General features: G+C 44.7%; 2 protein-coding genes across 14 annotated transcripts in view; one reads left to right on the plus strand and one right to left on the minus strand.

Annotated features, from left to right (window-relative positions):
* LMNTD1 (lamin tail domain containing 1) overlaps window positions 1-2357 on the minus strand; it is a 458342-nt gene extending 455985 nt beyond the window's left edge. For 9 of the 10 annotated variants that reach the window (XR_010835782.1, XM_067008917.1, XM_067008919.1 and 6 more), the window contains exon 1: window positions 1876-1897. The gene's annotated coding sequence lies outside the window, so the exon portion shown is untranslated. Of the gene's footprint in view, window positions 1-1875 lie in introns of all 10 variants that reach the window. The other variant, XM_067008913.1, reaches the window with a different exon arrangement.
* RASSF8 (Ras association domain family member 8) overlaps window positions 1953-25447 on the plus strand; it is a 130995-nt gene continuing 107500 nt past the window's right edge. For 2 of the 4 annotated variants that reach the window (XM_067008927.1, XM_067008926.1), the window contains exon 1: window positions 2875-2938. The gene's annotated coding sequence lies outside the window, so the exon portion shown is untranslated. Of the gene's footprint in view, window positions 2073-2869; window positions 2939-25447 lie in introns of those variants that run through there. The other 2 variants (XM_067008929.1, XM_059081195.2) reach the window with 2 other exon arrangements.

Below are 25447 nucleotides of genomic sequence, written 5' to 3' on the forward strand. Positions count from 1 at the left end.
TAGAACTGTACGATAACACATTCTTATTGTTATTAGCCGCTAAGTCTGTGGTAACTTGCTTATAGTTAGCAGTAGGAAACTGATGATACATTCAATATGTCTCTAGGTGCTGACCCCGCTTGTTCATTCTCTTTGTTCTCCATGTATGTCTCTCTCCCTTCGGATTCTCCTCTTTTCTGAATCCATCCCCTCAGATTCTTTTCTTGAAAATCAAATCTGATTAGTCACAAGGCGTGAAGTGCATGAATACTCACTCATCTAGTTAGGTTACTTTCAGGGAATATAATTAGAAAGCAGAAATAAGGGTTGTTTACGAATCCTGCCAAGGACATTTGGTGTGATCTCAGGAAGGCTTAACAGGGATGTGATTATGGCTAAGAAAGCTCAAAACAAATTATACTATATGCTGAGGAAAGGATGCATTAACCACATGGCGCTGAGATAGGGAAGAGATTTTTCTGGGTTTATCTGGGCTGGACAGAGGTTACTTCACTGACTTCTGCAGCCCCCAGTAAGGTACACTCTGATTTGGAGGTGGGGATACCTCACCAGGTACCTGGAACCTAGTAAGTGCTTCCCCTAAATAGTGGACACAGATATTCAATCATAGCAAATTTCATCTGATTTAAATGCTGGTCACATGAAAGGTAGCTGTCATGAGTCTGTCAACTTGTTCACCTCTGGATGCATGATAAAATCGAGGTCAGGACCCTCCTGGTGACCAACATAAACTAGATGAAGGTTCTTCTACTTGGTAAGATCCTGAGTCCTGGTTTAACAATAGCCACACTCCTTCCTGTTATCACTCATTCCTGTTTCAAGGCCTCCATAAAAGAAGGATGACTATGGCTGATTCATTTTGTTGTGCAGTGGAGGCTAACACGACATAGTAAAGCAGCCATACTCCAATAAAAATTAATAATAAAAAAAGGATGACTATCACAGCAAAAAAAAGGGAGGAAGCTCCTAAAAATGAAGGAGGGGTCAACACTGGCAAATGCCACAAAGGGCACCAGAAGATGGGGGTTGAATGTGTCCATTAGATTTGGCAATTAGGCAGTGACCGATGTGACTCAGTGGAATTAGAGGTTGACAAGGCAATGAGAGCTTAGGAAATGTTAACATTAAGGCTGGAAAACTCCTCAGGGAAGAGGATCCATGCCCTACAGAGTCTCTTAAAAAGTTCCCTCGGGCTTTACACTTGAAGCATAGAGAACTTTTCTTGTCCCCAAATCCTCCAAATGTTGATTAGCCAAAGTTGAGTCTTACCATCCCTCTCCTCAGTTCACCTCTGAGGTAGAGGAACTAATGAGCTGTGCAATAACTAAAGGTCAAAATAAAAAGAGGAAGAAACAAAAAGCCTACAAACCCAAACTCCAAACAAAACAAATCAAGCCCTGAGTAAGACAAGTGGTAACAAGTTGTGCTTCAAATGTAATATTCCCGTTTCGATAATTAAAAAAGCATAAAAGCCAAAAACAAAAAAAAAAAACAAACCCCCAAACCGAGTGTCTGGAGAATCAAAAGGGACATTTTATAACTGAAATGCTTCCTTGCACCTCATCCATTATTCATCCTCATCCCATTTAACTCCAAACTGATGGCTGTTCCTGAGTTGTGGGCTTGTGTGAGCACAAGTCTGGCCCAAAGACTGGATTCTGTCTGGTGGCTAGAGTAATTGCATGCCGTAAAACAGAGGTGGAATGGTGAAAAACACACACATCTGCGTTTCCATATAAAAGCATTGCTTTCCTTCATTGACAATTTGCTATATTTAAAGGTAGATGCGTGTGCATATGCGTGTGTGTGTATGTGGTGGAGTGGGGAGCGGTTTTCTGAATCTGAGCCCAGCTCTTTCTAAACTTGGTTACTCACGTCTGATTCATTCGCTGTTTTTCGTCTCCTGTCTCTGTCACTGCCTGCTGCTGAGAAGGGGGTCGCTGAATCACTGCCACTCCAGATGAAAAGCAATTCAAACCCAGTCCTGAGGGGATGGAAGGGCGTTTTTTTGTTTGTTTTTTTAAAAAAGCGTCCGCAGAAAAAGCCTCCTACTTTCCAGGGTGACGGTGGAGGTCAGTTTTGCAAGTCTCATCCCCGGGCTATGGAAGATTCTGCTCCGGGAGAGTCAGCCAGGCACCGGTCATCTCACCATTTCTGGCTTACGGGTCCACGGGCCTCCGCTGGCTGGGGGTGTGCGACCGGCCGGTCGGCGTGCGGGCCGTGCCGGGGGGTATGGGGCGGGGGACCGAGAGCCCGAGAGGCCGCGCCGCGCTCCCCGCCGCTTTAAAAGCTCCCACAATGCAGCGCTGGCGTCCCAGTTCCGTTACACTGTCTCCCGGCGCGGGCGAACCGGCGAGGTGCGGGCGGGGGAGCGGCGGCTGTAACCCGAGCGCCCGGCCGAGGGGGGCGCCCCCGCGCCGCCGCTCTCGCGCGCTCAGCCAGCGGCCGGGCGAGGGGGCGGAGCCGCCAGCCGCCCGGCCCGGCCCCCGGCCCGGCCCCCCGCCCAGAGGCACCGGCCGCGGGAGCGAGCCGGCCGCGGACTCCGCCGCCTACGCTCGCCCGGCGTCCCGCACCGCGCCCGGCGCCCGGCTCCTTGCCCAGCCTCGCCTGCCCGCCGGCCCGCAGCATCGGTGCAGCGCCTGGAGCGGCTCCCGCCGGCGGTGCCGCGGCTGCCCGCGCGCTCGCACACCCAGGCACCCCCGCCCGGGGCTTCCGCGCTCACCTAGCGCCGGCCAGGAGGTACGCGGAGAGGGCGCGCCGAGGAGCTGGGGCCTCCCGCCGGTGCGGGGCGCGCGGCCGGAGGAGCGCCGGGGAGCGGGGCGCGCCGGGCTGCGTGGCCGGGGACCGGCGCTGGGCGGCCGCCGGGCGCCGCCGCGTCCCCAGCGCCCCGGCCGGCCCCGCGGGGCGGCCTGCGGGGGCGGCGCAGTTGCGAAACTGAGTAAGTATTAACTTTACTAGGCGGCCGAGATCTCTGGGCAGCGTCCGGGACCCCTCCCTCCTCCTCCTGGAGCCTCCGGGCTCCCCCTTCCCCGCCCCTCTCTCTGCACCTCGGATTTCTTCGTCCGATCTGCCCCCGCCTCGCCGCCGCCGCGGGCTCCAGCTTCCTCCAGTTCACCTTTTCCCCGCTGTCTCGCCTTTGCGCGTTCTCCTCGCCGCACACACGCGCTTTGACCGAGAGTACGAGCTTGTTTCCAGCCTCTGTTTCCTCCCAGTGTCCTTGGCCGGAGAGTTTAGAGGCCACTTTTGTTGGAAAGGGAAATGTATGTCTGGCTTCTTTAATTTCGCTCCAAATGGAAATCGGATGCTCGCTCGCCGAGCGACTGCTTGGTGAACGCTCATTTTTTTCCTCTGAAAAGATGATTGGTTTACAGGTTTTTAAATGTTGGTTAAACGATTAACCATCCTCCTTGCCTATTTCCCCTTGCCGCCAACCCGTCTGGAGAGGGGAGTCCAGAAGAGGGGACTTTCAAAGTAATTCCGTTTTGCAAACTAGAAACTTTGGGAGGGTACGTCGCGGAGAGCTTAATAAGATTGAAGCCAAAGGGACGTGAGCTTTGAATGTGGGGTCCTCGTGTAGCACAGGATCTTTTACGCCAGGTACCTGGGCTCGTAATCGAGTGTTGCGTTGTTATTTTAGCATCCTAGAGCCGCCTGGTTGCTGAACCACTACTTTCTCAGCATCAAACGACATCTTGAGCAGTGCAAGCGTTGGCTATAATTGCGGGTCAGTATTGCCCCTGATCTTTAGGCATTTAGACGGGAAATAGATGCAGGGCACGTTTCATAGCTGACTTAAACTTGTCAGGGTAACCTTGTCAGTACATCAAAGCATTGCGTTAAAAAAATTCCTCCAGCCTGGTGACACAGAGGGAGGAACATTTATGGATTTTCCAGTGTAATGTGTCTCAGGAATTCTTCGTTAGATCTGTTTTGTCTGCAGGAAGCACCTTTAAATATGGATAGATTTCTGATTTTCTGTCGGTGGGATTAACCACCCATTCTGGTAGGAGGCCCCAGGTAATCTTTTATTTTTATTTATTTATTTTTAGATTTCTTTATTTTATTTATTTATTTTTGGCTACGTTGGGTCTTCGTTGCTGCCTGCGGGCTTTCTCTAGTTGCGGTGAGTGGGGGGCTACTCTTCGTTGCTGTGTGCGTGCTTCGCATTGCGCTGGCTCCTCTTGTTGAGCTCTAGGCGCGCAGGCTTCAGTAGTTGTGGCACGTTGGCTCAGTAGTTGTGGCTCGCGGGCTCTAGAGCGCAGGCTCAGTAGTTGTGGCTCAGGGGCTTAGTTGCTCTGAGGCATGTGGGATCTTCCCTGACCAAGGCTCAAACCCGAGTCCCCTGCATTGGCAGGCATATTCTTAACCACTGCACCACCGGAGAAGTCCCAGTCTTTTATTTTTTAATGTTCATTTTTCTTAAGTCTTTCATCTCTGCGTTGCCAGGAGTTGGCAATCATGTTGTGAAGGAACAGAAAAATGGGAAGCTTTCTTAATGGATTTTCAGCATCCTGTCCTTTGCCTGTGTGAGGCAGTAGTGAATGCCAGCTAGCCCTCTGCAGGGAGAGGTACTGCGTGGACACAGGAATCAGGAGACAGGACAGAGCAGTATTGTTTTGGAGGATGGTTTGTGTGAGATTTTATCTTTTAGCTGGCATATCAATTGTACTTTTAATTCTATTTATCCCCATGGGGAACTATCCCAAACCATAAATATTATATGTGACCATACACCACTTAAAGAAGACTGAACATAATTTGATGATTGGTCTTTTGAAGGATCAGACCCAACAAAAATATAATTTGTAATGTAGATGGTAAAACCTTTCAAGAATCCTCCCCTTCCTCATTTTCTCTCCCTTTAAGAGTCTTAAGACGGTACTCTCGATACACAGTTGGCAGTAATGCATTGAATTCTTTCTAGGTTCATTGATAATACCTAATTTGGGGGCTTCAGTAGCTGAGGGGGACATCAGAGAGCTCAGAGAGGGAGGAAATCATGGGACTGTGCAGAGGGGAAAGGCATTTCAGATTGCTGAAGTGTCAGCATGCTGCAGGGAAAAGCAGTTTAAAAGAAGTGAGAATGTTTAGATTGTTTTTAGTGTGCATGTTTCCTGAATTTGGCATTCGGTTGAGATGTTTAGGAATTGCAGAATTTAAATTCTATGAGGTTGTGGTATCATTTCCTTTTGCCTAGTATTTTATTTTTGTTAAGGTTTCGATTTTTTAATGTAATTCTCAATGCTTGGCTTTTGTGGCCTCTGTACTGCGTGGCTTGCATTAATTTTTGACTTGAATGACTTGGTCATTTTGAGAAATGATGAGTGTTTCAGAGTTTCTTACTCTTTAATTGATCTGTCTTATGTTGACGTAGGTAATGAGAGTAAAAATGTTGTTCATTGTTGAGCATTGTTACTCTTTCCATTATGGTTGATTCCTGGCATAACGGCTTTGCTCATTTTTTGTAAACCATTAGGTTCCTAGATAACTTGCTAGTGTTCAACACATAGCAAAACTCTTTGTGGGTAGCAGTGGAGTGGGATAGGAAAGCATTGTGCATCGTAACTCCGAGGATTGGATTTTAAAAATAATGTATCACCTGTTTTCTCTCCTGCTAGCTTGCTCCAACCCTAAATAGATTTCAAACTTCAAAGCTTTCTGAAAAATGGGGTTATTATTACTAAGAGCGATGCTGTGACAAGTAGAACACCTAACATGGTGCCTGGCCCATCTTAGCCAGTAAATGGCAGCATCTGAGACTTCTTGAAAAATGAGCTCATGATTACTCAACCTTTCAGACTGTTCCTCCTCAGTTTTTCATGTCATCCATCTAATGAGTGGCTCAGGCCAGAAGGCTGCAGTTATCTTCCACTCTGTGTTCTGTTCTGTCACACACACACACACACACACACACACACACAACCAGTTTGTCACAAAATCCTGTCTACTTTTCGGGCATAATCTCTTTCAAACCTGATTTTCTTTCAAACCTGATTTTCAGTCTCCACTATGCTCCCATCCTGGTTCCAGCCACCGTCCTCCTTCCCACTGCAGAGGCCTCCGGCTCACACTCTGGCCCTCCTTCCGGTCCCTCTTCCACCAGCAGCCAGAAAGAGAAAAAAGAAGTCACTTGCTCTTTAAAGTCTTCAGAGTTCTTATTCTTGGGGTAAAATATAAAATCTTCAACATTCCTACAAGGTCCTGTGTCATTTGGTCCCGTGCCCCATTTTCATCTCTGGCCAACCACGTGATTCAGCTCTCTAGCAGGCTCACCTCAGGGCTCCTGCTGGTGGTCTATTTCAGGACCACCTCCTTGAGTAATTTCTCATCCTTGGGTGCTGGTTCAGCTATCCTCTGTAAAAGTCTTCCCTGAGAAGGCCACTCGTGTCGCCGTGCGACTTAGAACCCCTTAATTGTCTCCCTCATAGCAGTTATCTTTTCCTTCTTAATATTTACCACAGTTTATAAGGATGTGTTATTTGTTTGATGTTTCTCTCTTGCCCCCGAGGGCAGAAATAATGCCTGGTTTATTCACCAGTCTATACCCAGTGCCTGGTGTGTATACAGTAAATGCTCAATAAATAGTTACTGTTGTAATGAATAAGATAGTAATACGACTTGTGATTTGTATATTGATTGCCTTCTTTATCACTGTTAAATCTGCTTCTAACACAAAAGCCAGACTGGCTGTCTCCTACACGCCTTCTTTGCTGGTTTTATGTATAACATGAAATATCCTTTGCAGATACCAGGTAAAATGAATACACTGGAGCTCTGTGGAAAATTCATAAATAAATTGAGATACCTTTTAATTGGTGTTACCCTTGTGATTTTCTGTTGTAGATAATCCTTTTCCTAAGTACATCATTAAAGGAATTATGGTTTTTTCATCAGCACAGGATTACTGAAAGAAAAAAAAAAAACTTACCTTGTCACATTATTTTGCACATGTTATATGATAACATGTTAGTCAGCAGCTGTGGATTGCACCAGTGCTCAAATTCAAAGGAAGAAAGGGCAAACTGGAGTAGAAAAAGGAGAGTTATAGTTCTAAGGATGTTTAGTACTGGCCAGCTATTGCCGTGACTTGAATAAATAACTAGTGTCACTTGGCCATTTAGTTAAGGTAGAGAGGTAGTTCCTTAAAAATGGGAGCCACCTAGAGGTCTGGAAGTTCTTTTTTCCCTCTCACTAAAGCTTTCCTTGCTTTAGCCAAAAAGGTCTCATGACTTTCCAAGGCCAAGGAAGGCTTAAAGCTTGGAGTGTTTTTGTCATGTGGTTGCTCTTTACAAAATATTAGCTTGATGTACTATAACTCTTAAGTACTTGTGTCTTTTATTAATGTTTCTGGCCTCTACTTCTTACATAATCACCCACATTTTCTTTTGACTTTAGTTCTTTAGAGCTTTAGTTTCCTCTTAGAACTTTCCCTCACACCCTAGAGTGAAGTAATTCCAATTCTTTTCTAGTTTGGTATCTGGTGGGTCACTAAGTGTACAGGGAACTTGGGAGTTGATTGTAGGATTTATTTCTTTGCACTCAACCTCTAGGTTTCCCCCAAATGTTACACATCTTTGTGGTTTGGACCCTGAGTTTTTGCCTGCCAGAAGCCGGATGCCCTTGGGTTGGGGGAGCAGAGCAGGCGGGACTAAAGCATTTTTAACCCCCTATTAGGTGCCAAGTTCTGGGCTAGGTGCTCTCACAAAAGAAGAGTGAGTAGTTCACCTGGTCAGCATCATGACGAGAAATCTTAAGTTTTTCATACATTTGCTTCACTCAAGGAAGTTGTCCCTGTTGCTTCCTCATATCCCCACCTTTTTATTTTCTAGTCGGGAAGGCACGACAAGTAGAGATGTCCTCTCTAGCCAGACCCTTTGCCTCACCTTGGTACTTAACTTAGACCTGATTTTCCTTGTATAAAAATACTGGGAGTGGGGCTGGAGAGGGGCACACCGCGCGACTTGCCTTTTTGGGAGGTCTCTGTGCCCCAGGACATTTGCATCAGGAGTAGCCACCATATGCCTGAGAAGAAAGTTCTGGTTGGGAGCCCTTGTTATTCTTTCCCTCATGTGTACATGCTTACTGGCTACTTTGGGTGACCTTGAACAAGTTTCCTGGAGCTTTTTAGCTCCAGTAATATTTATTGCCTATTTATTTCACAGCCTTGCTATAGGATTTAGAAGACTTATTTGGGGCAATTTTTTTTGTCACATTCAGATATATCACAAATCTCATTACAGTTAACTCCAGTGCTGTCCAAGTTTTAGGCATTGAGAAAGCTATTTTCTTATTCAGCAGTGTATGTTTTATTCTTTGTTTTGATAAGAAATCAGATATAAATACAGGTTGTAACAAGAGGGGAATTATGATAATTTTCCACCAGGTTTTATTCACGTGGGTGATATATTTTGTCACTCTTGTTAATTGTCATAGGCTTCTGAGCGCTAAGTCATGTTTATCTTTAATTATAGTAATTTTATTATTGGAAGATCACTTTAAGTTATTCTTCCAGATACAAGTATATACATTGAAAAAATTAGGGTTCTCCTAATGGATAGATGCTGGACAGAAAAGTAAGTTCTTACTTTTTTTTTTTGATTCAAATATTTACTGAGCAGCTAAGGAGATACAAAGATGATTAAAACATGGTCATATGGACTTCCCTGGTGGTCCACTGGTTAAGACTCCGCACTTCCAATGCATGGGGCGTGGGTTGATCCCTTATCGGAGCACTAAGATCCCGCATGCCCCGCAGCACAGCCAAAAAAAAATGGTCAAAGAGATGAGGCAAATGCACAAGTCATAGAAAGCAAGTACAAGGCTCACAGAATCAAAGTGGGATTTTAGTTCCCCATCCAGGGATTGAACCCAGGCAGGCCCTCAGCAGTGAGAGCAGAGCCCAAGTCCTAACTACTGGACCGCCAGGGAATTCCCCAGTAAGCTCTGACTTCTATTTTTGCTTAAACTATTTGAATAGGTCTATAATCTCTGAACCTAGCTCATGCCCTTTATTGTAATTTGTCTAGTCTTGATTACCTGTCTCTTCTCCTGTTATATTCTGAGTACGGACATACAGTGCATATTTGAAAGGGTGCACTTCAGTTAAAAGCCTGGCTAGACCTGGGTAGCCGTAGGGAAGTTACGATACTGGCCCAGCCTCATGTTTCCTGATCTTTAAATGGGGCTACTAATTTGTCACTCAGGGCTAGTTTGGAATAAAAGAGGTGTCTGTGTGTGTCTCTGTATGGAAATGAATGTATATGAAGTGTCTCAGTGAGGAGTTAGCACCTTTCCCTCACCCAGCGCCAGTGAGCTCTGTCTGAACTGGGAGTCTGAACAGGCCTCAGGGCTCTTTGTCTGTCCAGACCTATGGTCTGGGAGCACCTGAGTTAGAGAAAGCACTGTCAGTGTAGATCATCCAAGGGTGGGAGTAGAACGTTTGCTAGTTGACATGGAAGACCCTCCCCACTCACCGCGGTCTGGAGGTGTCTGTCTCCAAGGCCTTTCTCCATTGGTAATGCTTCCTCTCATTGAATTTCAATCTCGCTTCCCCTTGGCTCCTGGCCCTCAGCGTGGAAAGAACATGCTGAGGGCTCTCTTGACATTGCTGCTCCTTCTAGCTATCTCCTCTCTCAGCCACCTTCTTACAGGAGCCGTCTGCTTAATACTTCTGCCACATCGCCGGCCAACTCGCTCTCCAAAGGTACCATTTCTTAGAAACATGTCTTGCCACAGGTACCAATATCTTAATTGCCAGAATCAATGGAAGCTTTTCACCCCAGTATAACCAAAGCTTTTTGTAGCATGTTCATGCTGTTGAGCGATCTCCCTCTGTCATTTTTTTTTGGGGGGGGGAGGGGCTGCGTAGGGTCTTTGTTGCTGAGCGCAGGCTTTCTCTAGTTGCGGCGAGCAGGGGTTACTCTTCGTTGCGGTGCACCGGCTTCTCATTGCAGTGGCTTCTCTTGTTGCAGAGCACGAGCTCTAGGCGCACAGGCTTCTCATTGCAGTGGCTTCTCTTGTTGCAGAGCACGGGCTCTAGGCACACAGGCTTCAGTAGTTGCAGCACGCGGACTCAGTAGTTTAGCATGCGGGCCCTAGAACCTGCAGGCTTCAGTAGTTGCAGCGTGAGGGCTCAGTAGTGGCAGCGTGCGGGCTCTAGGGCATACAGGCTTTAGTAGTTGTGGCTCGCAGGCTGTAGGACTCAAGCTCAGTAGTTGCAGTGCACAGGCTTAGTTGCTCTGCAGCATGTGAGATCTTTCTGGACCAGGGATCGAACCCATGTCTCCTGCATTGGCAGGCAGATTCTTAACGTTGCGCCACCAGGGAAGTGCCTCCCTCTCTTTTGAAATTTCTCCTTGGCTTCCTTGTCACCACTTTTTCTTTGTTCATTCATTCATTCATTCATTCATTCAAAATGAACTGCATGCCCTTCCATGCATGGGGCTGTAACAGCACAAAACACATAGAACTCCTGTTCTCATGGAAAGCTACTCTGTTAGGGGGAGTTCGATAATAAATGAATGAGTAATTTTACATTCTTTATATAATGATAAATGTTTTGGAGGAAAAATATATAGCGAGGTGGAGGAATTGAGAATGCTGGGGGTGGGAGTGGAGGTGTGATTTGGCATTGGATGGACAGGAAGTCCTCACTGAGGAGAGCACATTTGAGTAGAGAGGGTAATGAAGCAAAGGAGCCAACTCTGTAGCTGTCTGGAGGAAGACACTCGAGGTCAGGGGACAGTGAGTGCAGAGGCCCTGGAGCAGGCGCATATGGTGTGTGCACGTCAGAGCAGCCAGACCAGTTGCAGGAGATGACGTAAAAGAGGTAATGGGGACCCCTACACTAGGGCCTTATTGGCTGTGACAAGGATCTTGGTTTGTTTGTTGTTTTTTTTTTTTTTTTTGGTACGTGGGCCTCTCACCGCTGTGGCCTCTCCCGTTGCGGAGCACAGGCTCCGGACGCTCAGGCTCAGCGGCCATGGCTCACGGGCCCAGCCGCTCCGTGGCATGTGGGATCTTCCCAGACCGGGGCACCCCTGCATCGGCAGGCGGACTCTAAACCACTGCGCCACCAGGGAAGCCCAGGATCTTGGTTTTTACTCTTGAGTGAGAAGACTGTTAAGGGTCTTGAACAGAGGAATGAATGAATTGGAGAATAATGTGGAGTACTTGGCAAGAGGATGACTTCTGGAGCTGGCTGTCTGGGTTAAGATCACAGCTCTACACTTACTGGCTCTGCGACCCTGCAGTAATCCAGTAACTTCTCTGGGCCTCATTGGTAAAATGGGAGTAGGAATGATACCTATCTCCCAGTGTTGTGAGGTTTCAGTGAGTTAATATTTGTACAGAATGGAGCATGGCAGATCATTAAGTATTATAAAAGTGCTTATTAAATAAAATTAGTAAAATGGAAAAGGTTCACATTGCTGTCATGTGGAAAGGGCTTGTCAAGGGAAATTAAGAATAGAAGTAGGAAGCCAAAACATGCAAACAGCCTAAGTGCTCATCAGTGGATGAATGGATAAAGGAAATGTAGTGTATATAAATATATATATACATACACACACACACACACACACACACACACACACACACACACACACACACAGTGGAATATTATTCTGCCAGGAAAAAGAAGGAATCCCATCATTTGCCACAAACATGGATGGACCTTGAGGACATGATGTTAAGTGAAATAAGTTAGAGTAAAACAAATACTGTATGATCTCACTTATATGTGCAGTCTTTAAAAATTGCATAAATGAGGGGTGGGGATGGAGAGGTGGGGGGGTAAAATGGGAGAAGGGGGTCATAAGGTACAAACTTACATTGTAAGTCCTAGGGATGTCATGTACGGTATGGTGACTTAATAAAAAGGGGAAAAATAAATAAGAATTGAAGCAGGAAGACCAGTTAGGATGTGATTGCAATAATTCAGGCAAGGGATGGAGTAGATAAAGTGCTAGTGGTGGAGGTGGGAGAATCGTCACATAGTGGTGTGTTTGGAAATGGGGGTGACCTATTGGCTGGAGGGTGAGATCTGCTTTTCCTTCCATCCCCGCTCTTTTAGACTAAGCCTTCTTTGCTGCCTCCTCTCCCTTTTGTGTTTGGCTCTCAAACACAGGTACCATTCGGAAATAGATTGGTTGTCACAGAGTCTAGGTTGTGGGTATTTCTGGGGGTCAGTGGGCAAGGGCTGAGCCAGGGGTGCTCAGCATCCTTCGTGGTGAAGACTTGTCCCTTGTACTTTGCCAGTAGCATGCTGGTTGAGAAATGCTGCTTGAGACCTTCCCTCCCTGCCCCCCAGGTCCAGGATTTCTTAACCTATTGTTCTGTGTGGGCAGCAGAGGGCCTATAAGCTGCCTGGAATATTTTCCAAAATGTTTTTTGTTTATATGCTCTGTACTCTGACCTCCAGACCCCTCTCCACTGAACCGTACAGCAATCCCTTTGGATCAGCATATGCCTCCTGACTTCTTCCTTGATTTCCTATCTGGGTTTTTGGCATCATCACCCACTTTATTCCTAATCTTGACTTTCCTGTGCCACCTCAGCTTGACTAATTCATCTGGTTGTGATTGTACCTTCTGGAGAGCTCAGGAAATCTTTTCTTTTTTTTTTTTAACATCTTTATTGGAGTATGATTGCTTTACAATGGTGTGTTAGTTTCTGCCTTACAACAAAGTGAATCAGTTATACACATACATATGTTCCCATCTCTCTTCCGTCTTGTGTCTCCCTCCCTCCCACCCTCCCTATCCCACCCCTCTAGGTGGTCACGAAGCACAGAGCTGATCTCCCTGTGCTATGCGGCTGCAGGAAATCTTTTCCATTTCTCCATCATTCACTACCCTAATTTAGCATCTCTCATTTAGGCTGTTGCTGCTTCACTGGTCTCCCCACCTGAGACCCATCTTCTACATGTCGCCAGATGAGCTTTCAGATACACAAATCTCACTGACTTGCTAAAAACTCAACTCCATCACTGCCTACAAGGTTGAGTTCTGACTCTGCTGCAGCCCACAGGAAATTTGGCTCTGGTCCCCTGCCCTGTGGCTGCCCTCCCTCCCTGCTTGGCTGCCCTCCAGCTCTCCCTCCCTACCCATCCTCGTGTGCCAGGCTCTAGCAGAACTAAATTAATACATTGATGCTGAAACATCTAAACATGCTATTTGATCACATGGAAAAAAATGGTTCAACCTCTCCCTTATGTACCAAAATACCCTATAGCTCTAAAACCCAGCCTGGCCAACCTCTGTTCCTGAATGAGGTGCTCGCTCCCATAGGAGTCCATCTTGCCTTCCTTCTCTACCATATGCATGTATATTTCTCTTCCTTTGCATTGTAATTTCAGATGCTCTCTACTTCAAACAGCTGAGCTTCCCAGAGGCTCTTCTGAAGCTCATTTGTTCACAGGTTCAAAGTGACTAAGAAGACTCTAAGCTTGCAGTTCCCTGATCTGGTTCAAGGAGTCTAAGTTTGTTCTTTGAAGCTTTGCAACCAGTCATGCCTTTGCTGCTGCATGTTTTGTGTGGCATCTCTTTCTAAAGTGGAGCAGCTTTGTCTACATTAAAAATCTCTTGAGACAGGTAGCTCCTTCATGGTCTCTTTGGAGCCCTGGGGACCTCTTTAGTAGTCCTTGGTGTCCAAGTTCACTTGTCACCTCTTGGTTTGTAGGAGCCTTCAGTGGGCTCAGTCCTGGCCATGCTCGGCCTTTCTTTTCTAGAACAGTTTCCTGGCCTCCTGAACTGACTTTGGACCAAGTTTCCACCTTTGGTTCTGATCATCCTGTTGTATTCAGGATGGAAAAACTTCTGAAGATCTCTCTTCTGTTTGGCTAATTGTTATTGCTAGGTTATAATAGGTATAGGTTAGCTTTTTTCACCCCCGCCTCATTCATCCTTTGCTCTTCAGGCTTCTTCCCAGTCTTCATTCCATATGCAAAAGGAAAAAAGAAAAATATTTTTCACCATTCTCAACTATTTTTATTAGCTCTCCTTTTGTGTCTGTCATAATTGTGTCTCTTTTTTTATTAGCACTTTAAACATGTACTGTGCTTTTGCATTATCAGATATGATGGGGTTAATAATGTTTGTAAAATTATTTAAAACGTGTTTTAAGTACAGCAGACGCCTTCATTCATAGACTAACGAACATGAAGTCACCCACCCAGGCCAAGGTTTCAGAGTTTGGCTCTGGGGCCGGTATTTGTTCCCATCTGTATACTTGTGATTTGGAAGCTTAGGAGTGGAAGAGTTGGGGTTTGTTTCACACCTCCTTTCCTGCTAGACTGTGGGTCTCCTGAAAGCAAGATCCATATTCAGTGATCCACCAGCTGTAAGCTCTTTGATGAGAGGAACTTGTCTGATACTCATTAGATCCTTGGGAAGTGGCACTGTTAGTTGTTAGATGAATTCAGGACAGTGGCTAGTATTTATTTATACCCTCAAGGGGAACTGTGCTAAACTGCCTCTAAGCATTTAGCTGTGCAGACTAAATGAAGAGTTGGAATATAGCTGACTGAAACATTCATTTTACATGGGTGATTGAGGTGGTACTGAAATCTAGGTTGGTACAAATGAAGGTTTTCCTTGGCTTTTGAAAACACTTCAACAAATAATAAGTACCTGCTGTGTTCAGAAGTAAGGGTCTGTAGAGGGTACGAGGAAGGGTGATGTGGGTCTGTGGTTTGGGGAATCTTGTTACGAACAATGAGGGTATGATAAGTACATAAGTGATTACATATGGCGGAGTATGTTGTGAGATAAATATTATCAATATATAAAGCAGAATAGGAGGAGAGCGTGGCTAAATGACTTAAAGGGTAAAGGTATTCACTACCATAGTATTTGTAATAATAAACATTGGAAACATCTAAATGGTTGGTAGCAGGGCACTGATACAGGCACCAGGTAGACTGTTATACAGCCATTAAAAGTATTTATGAAGCATTTATAGTAATTTGGGTAAATGCATATGCTTTTTGTTAGGTGAAATGATGGAATATAAACTTATATATATGGTGTGATCATAATTTTAAAAATAGTTTTTAAACAAGAATACCAAAAGGAAAAAAAAGCACCAGGAAGAAAACACTCCAAAATATAAACATTTTGTCCGACTTCAAGTATCTTATGTGTGTGTGTGTGTGTGTATACGTGTACAATTGCGTGTACATATATACACATTTACACATCATAAATTATACTTCATTGAATTTTCATACACTGAGCATACCCATGCAACAAGTGCCCAGCTTGAGAAATAGGATATTATCCTCACTTCCACAAGCCCCCTTGTGCTGCTGACTTCTAGTGGCATTCCATAGTTCTGACTGCTTTTTGTTCCTTATATAAATGGAATCGTACAACATGTACTCTCTAGTGTTTGATTTTTCACGCTCAGTATTGTGTGTTTCATCCATATTGTGTATAGTTGTAGATTGTTCATTCATATTATTTATTATGGATGACTTTTCATCTTACTCTTTCATCTTTTTATGTTTTCCAGAATGTCCTATAATGAGTATGTATTTTATCATCAGAAAAAGATAGTACTTGTCTTTTTAAAGAGGCAAAGGCAAGTTTACTTATGAAGCGCTTGGGCAGATTAGGTTAGACCATGGGACGTGTGGAGGAGAATTGAGAACGTCAGTTTAGGCTGTCCTGAAACAGATGTGGTGCAGTGCAATGTGAAGTGAGCGTCAAGAGGCCCAGATTCTATCTGTTTTGTCATTTAGTGGTCATGGGACTGTGGACACATCCTTTAATCCCTTTAACCCTCAGTTTGCTCATCCATCAGTCAGCTGGGTGTGATGGTATCTCCCTTACCGGTCATGAGGATTAACTGGAGATCCTATGATGAGTCTCTGAGGTGGTCTGCCGATCTGCCAATGGCGAAGTCCTTCCTTTAAAATCTGGAGTTAGAGAGGGTGGATGCCCAGGGAGGGAGTTTCTGTTCAGTTGCCATTAATTTTCTCTAGGAAGTGAGGGGTGAGGATTATTTGCAAATGAAAGTATGTAACTTTGAGGTGGGAGTTTGAGCATAGCAGAGAAGCTTTGGGGCAGGTAGCCCCCGAGTCCTCGGTGAGCTGGGGGTTCCAGGGAAAGCGGAGGGAGAGCTCAGCAGTATTGAGGGCCCAGCCACGGTGGGAGCATAAACGTGCATGTAGTGTGTGAGTTTTTCCTCCAGAAGATGTGTTTATCGTGTTTTATCTGGGCTAATATTAAACTGATTCTTCCTGATCATACAAGTAGAGGAGGTAGAAAAGAGAAGGAGGAGGAAAGCCCACCTGACACATAAGAAATGCCATGACTGATCCACAAAGAGAGCGCCATAGAGTCCATGGTGATTTAGGACTTAGGAGATCTTTCTCCAAGGGCATTTACACTAAAAGGGAGGGCTAAGATTTTAGTCTAGCCCGCAAAACAGGCAGGGAACTTTTATTAATACAGGTGTACCTCAGGAATATTGCAGGGCCGGTTCCAGACCACTGCAGTAAAGCGAGTCATACCAGTTTTTTGGTTTCCCAGTGCATTTCAAGCTATGTTTACACTAGACTGTAGTCTATTAAGTGTGCAATAGCATATGTCTAAAATGACAATGTACATACCTTAATTAAAAAATACTTTATTGCTAAAAAAAATGCTAGCCATCATATGAGCCTTCAGCAAGTCATAATCTTTTTGCTGATAGAGGGTCTTGCCTCCATGCTGATGGCTGCTGACTGATCAGGGTGGTGATTGCAAAGGCTGGGGTGGCCGTGGCAGTTCTTAAAATAAGACAACAGTGAAGTCTGCTTCATTGATTGACTCTTCTTTTCAAAAATGGTTTCTCTGTAACGTGCAGTGCTGTGTGTTAGCATTTTCCCCACTGTAGAACTTCTTTCAGAATTGGAGTCAATCCTCTCACCTTGCTTCTGCCTTATCAACCAAGTTGACGTACCAATCTAAATCCTGTGCTGTCGTTTCAACAGTCTTCACAGCATCTTCACCAGGAGTAGATTTCATCTCAAGAAACCACTTTCTTTGCTTGTCCTTAAGAAGCAACTCCCTACCCATTCAAGTTTGGTCATGAGATTGCAGCAATTCAGTGACATCTTCAGGCTCCACTTCTAATTTTAGTTCTCTTGCTGTTTCCCCCACATCTGCAGTTATTTCCTTCACTGAAGTTTTGAATCCCTCAAAGTCATTTATGAGGCTTGGAATCAACTTCTTTCAGACTCCTGTGAATGGATATTTTGACCTCTTCCCATGAATCACGAAGGTTCATAGTGGCATCCAGAATGGTAGTTCCTTTCCAGAAAGTTTTCAATTTATTTTTCCTAGATTCATCAGAGGAATCACTGTCTGTGCGAGCTGTAGCCAGATGAAATGTATTTCTTAAATCATAAAACTTAAAAACCAAAATTACTCCACGATCCACGGGCTGCAGAATGGACGTTGTGTTCGTAGGTGTGAAAACAACATTAATCTCATTGTCTGTCTCCATCAGAGCTCTTAGATGACCAGGTGCACTTTCAATGAACAGTCATATTTTTAAAGTAATCTTTTTTTTTTTTTTTTTTTCCTCTGAGCAGTAGGTCTCAAGAGGAGGCTGAAAATACTCAGTAAACCATGTTGTAAACTGGTCGTGCTGTCATCCAGGCTTTGTTGTTCCCTTTGTAGAGCACAGGTAGAGTGGATTTAGTATAATTCTGAAGGGTCCTAGGATTTTCAGAATAGTAAGGGAGCATTGGCTTCAGCTTAAAGTCACCAGCTGCATTAGCACCTAACAAGAGGGTCACCCTGTCCTTTGAAACTTTGAAGCCAGGCACTGACTTCTCCTCCCTAGCTGTGTGAAAGTCCTCCATGGCATCTTTTTCTAACAGAAGGCTGTGTCATCCACATTGAAAATCTGTTGTTTAGTGAAGCTACTTTCATGAATTATCTGAGCTAGATCTTCTGGATAACTTGCTGCAGCTTCTACGTCAGCACTTGCTGCTTCACCTTGCTTTTTTATGTTATGAGGTTCTTTCCTTCAACCCCATGAACCAACCTCTCATAGCTTCCAGCTTTTCTTCTGCAGCTTCCTCACCTCTCTCAGCCTTCATTGAATTGAAGAGAGTTAGGGCCTTGCTGTGGATGAGGCTTTAGCTTAAGGGAATGTTGTGGCTGGTTTGATCTTCTAACCAGATCACTACAACTTTCTCCATATCAGCAATAAGACTTTCACTTTCTTATCATTTCTCTGTTCACTGGAGTAGCACTTTTAATTTCCTTCAAGAACTTTTCCTTTGCATTCACAACTTGGCTGTTTGGCCTAAGAGGCTTAATTTTTGGCCTATCTCTGCTTTCAACATGCCTTCCTCACTGAGCTTAATCACTTCTAACTTTGGATGTAAAGTGAGAGACATGCGATTCTTCCTTTCACATGAACACTTAGAGGCTATTGTATAGTTATCAACTGGCTTAATTTTTTTAACATCTTTATTGGAGTATAATTGCTTTACAGTGGTGTGTTAGTTTCTGTTTTATAACAAAGTGGATCAGCTATACATATACATATATCCCCATATCCCCTCCCTCTTGCACCTCCCTCCCACCCTCCCTATCCCACCCCTCTAGGTGGTCACAAACCACCTAGCTGATCTCCCTGTGCTATGCGGCTGCTTCCCACTAGCTATCTATTTTACATTTGGTGGTGTATATGTGTCAGTATCACGCTCTCATTTTGTCCCAGCTTACCCTCCCCCCTCCCCATATCCTCAAGTCCATTCTCTAATAGGTCTGAGTCTTTATTCCTGTCTTGCCCCTAGGTTCTTCATGACTTTTTTTTTTTTAGATTCCATATATGTCTGTTAGCATACGGTGTTTGTTTTTCTCTTTCTGACTTACTTCACTTGTATGACAGACTCTATGTCCATCCACCTCACTACAAATAACTCAATTTAGTTTCTTTTTATGGCTGAGTAATATTACATTGTATATATGTGCCACATCTTCTTTATCCATTCATCTGTCAGTGGACACTTAGGTTGCTTCTGTGTCCTGGGTATTGTAAATAGAGCTGCAGTGAACATTGTGGTACATGACTCTTTTTGAATTATGGTTTTCTCAGGGTATATGCCCAGTAGTGGGATTGCTGGGTTGTATGGTAGTTCTGTTTTTGTTTTTGTTTTTTTTGTGGTACATGGGCCTCTCACTGTTGTGGCCTCTCCCGTTGCGGAGCACAGGCTCTGGACGTGCAGGCTCAGTGGCCATGGCTCACGGGCCCAGCCGCTCCACGGCATGTGGGATCTTCCCGGACCGGGGCACGAACCCGCGTCCCCTGCATCGGCAGGCAGACTCTCAACCACTGCGCCACCAAGGAAGCCCGGTAGTTCTATTTTTAGTTTTGTAAGGAACCTCCATTCTGTTATCCATAGTGGCTGTATCAATTTACATTCCCACCAACAGTGCAAGATGGTTCCCTTTTCTCCACACCCTCTCTAGCATTTATTGTTTGTAGATTTTTTGATGATGGCCATTCTGACTGCTGTGACATGATACCTCATTGTAGTTTTGATTTGCATTTCTCTAATGATTAATGATGTTGAACATCCTTTCATGTGTTTGTTGGCAATCTGTATATCTTCTTTGGAGAAATGTCTATTTAGATCTTCTGCCCATTTTTGGATTGGGTTGTTTGTTTTTTTGATATTGAGCTGCATGACCTGCTTGTATATTTTGGAGATTATTCCTTTGTCTGTTGCTTCGTTTCCAAATATTTTCTCCCATTCTGATGGTTGTCTTTTGGTCTTCTTTGTGGTTTCCTTTGCTGTGCAAAAGCTTTTAAGTTTCATCAGGTTCCATTTGTTTATTTTTGTTTTTATTTCCATTTCTCTAGGAGGTGGATCAAAAAGGATCTTGCTGTGATTTATGTTATAGAGTGTTCTGCCTATGTTTTCCTCTAAGAGTTTTATAGTGTCTGGCCTTACATTTAGATCTTTAATCCATTTTGAGTTTATTTTTGTGTATGGTGTTAGGGAATGTTCTAATTTCATTCTTTTACATGTAACTGTCCAGTTTTCCCAGCACCACTTATTGAAGAGGCTGTCTTTTCTCCATTGTATATTCTTTCCTCCTTTATCGAAATAAGGTGACCATATGTGTGTGAGTTTATCTCTGGTCTTTCCATCGTGTTCTATTGATCTATATTTCTGTTTTTTAAAAAAAAATTATTTATTTATTTATTTATTTTTGGCTGTTTTGGGTCTTTGTTTCTGTGCGAGGACTTTCTCCAGTTGCAGTGAGTGGGGGCCACTCTTCATTGCCGTGCGCGGGCCTCTCACTGTCGCGGCCTCTCTTGTTGTGGAGCACAGGCTCCAGACGCGCAGGCTCAGTAGTTGTGGCTCACGGGCTTAGTTGCTCTGCAGCATGTGGGATCCTCCCAGACCAGGGCTCAAACCCGCATCCCCTACGTTGGCAGGCAGATTCTTATCCACTGCGCCACCAGGGAAGCCCGTATATTTCTGTTTTTTTGCCAGTACCATACTGTCTTGATTACTGTAGCTTTGTAGTATAGTCTGAAGTCAGGGAGCCTGATTCCCCCAGCTCCGTTTTTTTTTCCTCAAGATTGCTTTGGCTCTTCAGGGTGTTTTGTGTTTCCATACAGATTGTGAAATTTTTTGCTCTAGTTCTGTGAATAATGAACTGGCTTAATTTTAATATTGTTGTGGCTCAGGAAGTAGGGAGGCCCAAGGAGAGAGAGAGAAACAGGGAAAAGGCCAGTGGGTGGAGCAGTCAGAACACACACATTTATCTGTTAAGTTCTCTATCTTTTATAAGCGGGGTTCACAGTGCCCCAAAACAGTTATAATAGTAATATCAGAGATAGCTAATCAGAGATCACCGTGACAAATATGAGAATAGTGAAAAAGTTTGAAATATTGTGAAAATTATGTAAAAGCGACACAGAGACATGAAGCAAGTGCTGTTGGAAAAATGGCTTGAACCCATAATGCTTGTTCAAAATGAACGAGCATTATGAACCCATAAGCTTGTTCAATACAAGATTGCCAAGTGCCTTCAATGTGTAAAAAATGCATTATCTGTGTAGCTCAATCAAGTGAAGGGCAGTAAGATGAAGTGTGCGTGTATTATGTTTTATCGCTCTGAGAGTCCTAAAATCACTAGCAATTTTAGCTATTTTAGATCCCTTCAAGTAGAATGGGGCTTGAAGGGCCAGCCTGGAGCCCTGTTCTTGGGTGGTATTGTTTCTGTGGGAGTGGTACTCAGGTCGGGGCAAAACTGGGGATGCACTCCAGCTTTTTGGCCTCTTCCAAGGAAAGCAGTGGGTGAGCAACTCATCCTGAACCCATTGTAGAAGGTTAGCTATTTGTAGATAAATGAGGTTCATAGCTTGTGAGACACCTTTACTCATTGTTGATCCCTTCAGATAGTATCTTTTGAATGCCTTCGGGCTGGCTATGCAAAAGTAAAAAAGAACCAGTCTTATCTTTTAGATCCTTTTTATCTGGGCTGGGCATTTAAAGAAGTAATTTTTGGAATGTGATAATAGATAAAATGGAGATGTAGGTTCGTGGGGTGGTGTTGGAAGTGAGTGCACTGGAAAGGTGTTCCGAAGTCTGCCTTGAGGAAATTGGGGGAGGTTTAAGAGGAAAATTCACTCTTGAGCTAAGACTTGAGGATGAAAAGGCGTTTTCTCCCCTGTATACTCCATACAGATAGAATAGTTGGTATGAAGGCACAGTGTGGGAGGGAGAACATGGTCTGTTGGAGAACTGCAAATAGTCTTGGTGTCACTGACGTTAGATGTGCAGTGTGGGGTGGGCAATGGCCGGAGCTGAGCAGAGGAGTAATTTATCCCCCCTGGGGGAAAGGATAGATATCTCGTTGCTCTAAAGTCTGTTTAGCTTTTTGCTGATGCCAACATTGGTTATGAGAAACACAGTTTTTCCATCTCTGTCCTGAATTAAGAGTCCTACCTCTTCAGAGTTTTACCCTGGGAAATGTTGCGATTGCTTCATAATTAGCTGGGGCTCCGTGCCTTCCAGTTCAGTGTAGAGATCACCTTACTTTTATTCAGTCCACACACATTCATGAAGCACATGTTAAGTCAAAGGAATTCTCCTTGCTGTGGTTGGTAATACAGAGACAGGAAATGGCCTCTGCCTTTCAAGAAACTTACAGTCGAGTTAGCAAAGCAAAACTTGAACTTTCAAAAGCCCTCTTTTGATAACAAAGATAATAGCAAAAAGAAAGAGGAAGGGCTTGTTCCTTACAACAGTGGGAAGCAGAGAAATCTGTTTAGAAGACAGTGCACTCTGAGCAAGGACTGAAGGACCAAAAGAAAGGTGATGGGTCGACGGTGGTGTGAAGGCCGGCCCAGGTGATCGGGGACCGGAAAGAGGCCCCCCAGCTAGAGGAGCTCAGCGGAGACCAGCCCAGGAGCGCGCGTGTTCGGAGTGCCCTTGGGAGGCAGCGTGCTGTCTGGGGTCACTCAGTGTGGGTGTGTGGCTGGGAGTAAAGAGAAGCGGGGCCGGAAATGTGGCCGGGCCCCAGCGGCGGGGGTCTTACCTAATGCACTGAGGGATCTGGGCTTCATTCCAGGCTTTTATGAACAAGTCTTCTTTGAGTCTTCCCTCTGGCCCAGACCATCGCTGCCTCTAGTCTCCTCCCACCTGCTGTGTTCGAAACAATACACCTTGGGACTTCCCTGGCAGTCCAGTGGTTAAGGCTACACGCGCTCCCGTGGCAGGGGGCACGGGTTCGATCCCTGGTTGGGGAGCTAAGATCCCGCACGCCTCAGGACGTGGCCAGAAAAACCCAATACACCTAGTCCTGACACCACGTGACAGGGACTCTCCTGGTTTTGTACAGATTACCAGGAAAGTTGTGATTTTTGGTTTAGAATCTTAGGATGTTTCCCTGGTCGAAAGCTTAATCCCTCAGTGTTGGTTCTCCTGACCTTATATTTTTGCAGAGCCCACAGTTCAGTTTTTCAACCACTTTTGTGTCCATTATATGATTTGTTAACAGTTACTGGAAATAGATCAGACCATTCATAGCTAGGAAAATCCGTTCAGAAAGCCTAAGTGAGTAGGCCAGGATGATTCAGCAGTGAAAGTTTGAGGAGCGATTAGAAACCGCGAGTTCGCGGCCCTGTTGGGTCCAGGGTTCATTCCATTAAGTCTTTATGCCATGGCCTTCCGCGCCACGGTTCTGACCGCTGACGCATACATGCCCGCCCTGTTGTTATGGCATTGCCGGGATGTTGGCATGGATTCATCCTGCTGGGTGTGAGTTAAGTATTTCGAAATTGGCTGAGATAATGGGTTACATCCATAATCATTACACAGACAGAAATCAACTGGCTTATATGGGAGTTTGCCCATAACCTTCTTATTATTTATTTTTTCTCTATTTAAGGAGCAGCCTAACTTCTTAGTAAGCCTCTGTCATTCAAATGATTATTTTGATTTCTTTTTTCTGGAAATAATCCACCCAAATCATCAGAGTTTTTATTCTTAATCTCATATATTTAGCAGGAAAATTGTTTTCCTGTCTTTCAGATATTTAGTAAGCTAACAGAGCTAAGTGTGTAGTACTTTTGTGAGTCATTTTTAAGCAATAGGACTTGCCAAGTTAAGTACACAACTTAAAATGTTTGTAAGACAAAAGAAGATGGAGAATTTTGATTTATAAATACACTCTTTGGTTTTGTCAAGAGCCACAGGATTGGCCTCTTAAAAGTCGGGATTGAGAACGAATAGGTTGTGAGGCAGCTACGGTATGGGCAAAGGTACTAGTTTTTATAATGAAGGACCACTGACATCAAATACTAATCTGTAGAATTCCTACAGAGTTGTGGTGGTGTTGACCCTGGGCGAGACTTGGGAGGTCATGGTACCATATTCTCCTCCAGAAGGGAAGCCCCCGAAGAAGAGGAGTGAAAGGTCACGTAGTTAGTGGTAGACGTGGGACTAGAATTTGCCATACTTATCTGTTCAGATCCTCAGCTGCTCCCTGTTAACAGTAGGATCAGGCCTAAACTCCCCCGCCTGGCCCTTCCGCCTCTGAAGGGATTGTGGGAGGTGAAGGCATTTCCTCAAGTCTGATAACAAAGGCACAGAAGAGGGAATAGATAAAAGTAAGTCCATGTGTTTATCAGCACTGAGTGAATGCAATTAGATGGCATTATATTAATGACGATAAATGTTCAGGCCTGTCTGGGAAATGAAGATGGAACTCTTCTAACATACTATTAAAATAAAATAAATAGACTCTAGTTGAGTACGCAGAGGCTTCTGAGCTTCCAATAGAGAGAGCTGATCTGGAACACTTGGTTCCATTCTAAGGTCAAATCAAGTGATTTTTAAGCTCCTGAATGACCGGGACAAGGCCTACATGTAATACCCGTGTATATACCTGGCAGCCAGACCGGCCAACCTCTCGTGTCTAGTCAGAGCACCTGCAGTGGTGGTCGCAAAACCTCCGGGCTCCCTTATTCCTGTCTTTATGAATTCTTATATAATGTTATATTGATTATATGTGTACTATGTATAATTTTGTTAATAATGATATTAATTGTGTTAATAGATAATAAATATTGCTTGTTTCATTTGCAGTCCAGAAAGTTTTAGATTTTAGACAGAAACCTGTGTGCCTGCATGTATTTGGTGGGGAGGGGGTTCAAAAGCAACAGGATGAGGGCCTTAAAAAGGCAGGTACACGGATAAAATCAACATCCAGGAAAGAGGCAGGGCGATGACTAGGCCAGCATCCTTCAGTTTCAAAGTATAATCAATAAGGTTGAAATAATGTTGCACACGATTATGGTGCCTCATGGTTTTCAGGTTATTTTCGCATCTTTAAAATGATTTGATTGTCACAGCAGACCTGTGAGAATGGTAGGCTAAAACATCGTTCACATTCTCCATGTCAAGTCAAGTCACAGAAAGACTGTGCATTGTCTAATATAACAGCTATCCAAAGCCTTCTTCCTCAGTCAGTTTGGTCTTGTCCAACTCCTAGGTGTCTTTTTTTTGTTTGTTTGTTTGTTTGTTTTTTTTTTTTCAGTACGTGGGCCTCTCACTGTTGTGGCCTCTCCCGTTGCGGAGCACAGGCTCCGGACGCTCAGGCTCAGCGGCCATGGCTCACGGGCCCAGCCGCTCCGCGGCATGTGGGATCTTCCCGGACCGGGGCACGAACCCGTGTCCCCTGCATCGGCAGGCGGATTCTCAACCACTGCGCCACCAGGGAAGCCCTCCTAGGTGTCTTTTTTGAGGGAATAGGTAGGTGATGGTATCTACCAAAGAAGCTTGAAGCAGTGGGTACAGTTCCCTGTTCTCTTACAACCTCACTATCAGGTTAAAAGCAAGTTTCGACTAAGCTACTACACATGCGGACGATTTTTAGCTAAACGTTTGCTGGCAAGCGGCACAAAACAGTTGATATAGCCT

This window comes from Kogia breviceps, chromosome 12 (genome assembly GCF_026419965.1).
Source record: "Kogia breviceps isolate mKogBre1 chromosome 12, mKogBre1 haplotype 1, whole genome shotgun sequence".
NCBI classification, from domain to species: Eukaryota; Metazoa; Chordata; class Mammalia; order Artiodactyla; family Physeteridae; genus Kogia; species Kogia breviceps.